The sequence below is a fragment of the Vombatus ursinus genome, unplaced genomic scaffold, assembly GCF_900497805.2.
Source record: "Vombatus ursinus unplaced genomic scaffold, bare-nosed wombat genome assembly UNPS02014837.1, whole genome shotgun sequence".
Classification (NCBI taxonomy): domain Eukaryota; kingdom Metazoa; phylum Chordata; class Mammalia; order Diprotodontia; family Vombatidae; genus Vombatus; species Vombatus ursinus.
In genome coordinates, this window is record NW_020954615.1 from 132560 (window position 1) to 135039 (window position 2480).

General features: G+C 45.0%; 1 protein-coding gene across 1 annotated transcript in view; it reads right to left on the reverse strand.

Moving 5' to 3' along the window:
• LOC114026251 (zinc-alpha-2-glycoprotein-like) overlaps nucleotides 1–257 on the reverse strand; it is a 73816-nt gene extending 73559 nt beyond the window's left edge. Inside the window, exon 1 of the mRNA XM_027839912.1 lies at nucleotides 208–257. The gene's annotated coding sequence lies outside the window, so the exon portion shown is untranslated. The remainder of the gene's footprint in view (nucleotides 1–207) is intronic.
• Between the last annotated feature and the right edge of the window lie 2223 nt (nucleotides 258–2480).

Genomic DNA, 2480 nt, shown 5'->3' on the forward strand with positions numbered 1-2480 from the left:
GGCAGTCAAGTGCCCGGACTTAAAAGACAGGTCTACTGGCTTTTGGTCTAACTCCTTCACTCCATTGTGGTTAGGTCTGTTTGGGGATGTTTACCCTCACGCATTCACGCGAACTCACACACGTACACACACACACACACACACACACGCATACATACACATAAACACACACACCAGCAGCAGCTTCCCCCTTACACAGGTACACACCTGCCTACCGCCGGCCCCTTGCCGAAGATCCAAATTCTCAGTTGAATTCGTCTGACTGGGACTCATGCGGGCCCGCCCGCCTTGAACGCACCGCACGCTTCTGGGGCCTGGCGCAGCAACGGGCTGAGCTTCCCGGGAGATTCGAGAAGGAAGACTAGACAAGATCAAACCGAAAGGAATTGGTTAGCTGGACCTCTACAACACACACACACACACACACACACACACACGCACACACCGCAGCCATAAAACGTTTCTGCTAGTCAGACACAGATCCAGAGAGACAGGAGATTAGATCGGACTAGAGAGAGATACTTTGTATAACTTTTTTAATATTTATTTCTCTGTGTGCACATTGGCCTCACCTCCTCCCCAGTAAAACATAAGTTCCCTGAGGTCAGGCATTATTTCTTTTGTTTTTGTATCCCTGGAGCCTAACAGTGCCTGGCCCAGAGTGGGTGCTAATAAATGCCAGTTGAACTGAACTGAATAGAGGCAGTAAAAGAGATTCAGGTTGAGACCCTGAGAATGAAGACCAGAGAGAAAACAGAGATAAAGGTTGAAACAGGCCAAGAGGCTCTAACTAGAGATATACACAAATGTGGGGCAGAACTTCTGGTTTCACAGGTTGTTGATTTGATTGCTACAAGCAATTCCTCCCCAGGTAAAGAATAGCAGGGTGAATAAATTAGGAAATGAAGGTATAAAAATAAAAGCAGTGTTTTTTAAAAATACATCTTATAAAGATGTTAATTATCTATCATTTGGTAGTGGTAGATATTGATTCCTAACTACTTGAACATCTATCTACCCATCCATCTGCCTGTCTGTTGAAGAACTCTTATTATGTAAAGCAAATTTACCAAATTTGTCTGTAGAGCCCTCCAAATTATCCCCTAGAATTTAAGTCCCTTGCAAGATAAAAGGCTGATCTAACTCAGGGGCCCTGGAGCCTGCATGTTCGATCTGCTCTTCCATCACATGTTAGAGGTAATCCAAAACTGCACAGAATTTTCTAGGTCTTTCTGTTTCTGTGTGCACTTCTGTCTCTGTTTCCTTGTGTCTCTGCTCTTCTTCATCATTTTTTTTTTTGAGGGGGGAGGAGGGAAGGAGGGGAGTAAGTTCTCTTTGTATCTCTGTTTCCTTCTCTGGTTTCAGGAGCACAACTATGCCTTTTCCCGCTTGGGGCAAAGTAGAAAAGAGAATGAATGAGAGCTGAAGGGGGGCTGAAAGAGGTTAAGGCTGGGGGAACTGGAGAGGGAGGGGCAGAGAAAGGGCAGCCCCCAAACATCCATTCTTCTTTATTGCCAAAGACACTAGAGTTCATTTCCCATTCTTCATTCCTATCTCCCATTTTCTGCCTCACTCTTCTACACCCTACATACACTTAAAAACTCTCCCCTGCACCCTCCAGAAAGGACCAGATTCCACTAACAAGACCCAGTAAAGAGAGCACAAGACCTGATGTTCTTGGGGGGGAAGGATCCCAAAATGTTTGTCTTTTTCTTCTCTTTTGTCGTTCCTTAAAACCTGGGGAAACATTTCTGGCGAGGAGTCTTTAGAACTTGGCCTTGTTCTTCTTTTCTTCCTCTTTGCCCTGTCTTCTCTCCCTCTAGCCAGCCCCAAAGGAGCTCCACAGTCCGAGGTTGAAACCTGAGCCTTCCACAAGAATACTGGAGACCCTTCCCACCCCACCCTATGCCACATCTTTCCTTTTCACTACCTTTTGTCTCTGAGAGCTGGAGGGTAGAAGGGGATTCTTTTTGGAACCCCAGAACTAATGCCTCCCCCCAACTATTTCTGTCTTCTCCAATTCAAATCTGAGACAGAAATTTTATTTTCAGAGTCTCTGAGAGCTCCTAGTGTTTCCAAACTTTTCCTTTAAATAAAATCATGATATTAACAGTAGCAGTAAAACCGAATTCCCTCAAGGTGATTGGATATAGGTGTCTTTCTACCAACAAAATAAGATCAAAGTGAAAGTACCCCTCACCGGTGTCAAGGCTTAATAAAACAAATGTTCTCCTCTTCTCTCTTTTTCCTTTGATTAATCGCTCCATTTCCCAACCCTAACCCCTGCCCCAAGGCCAAGAGCATAAGGAAGACATACTGAGTCACTTTTTAAAGCTGATAAGTCCAGGGCAAGAGAACTGAGTGTCAACGAAGACGGTATAGGGAACAGGGGCTAGGGGATTAAACATCTATGGGGAGGGTCTAGGGGCCTTACTGCCTCTGTAAAAGCTAGGGCTAGGGAATTGACTACTGAAGAAATT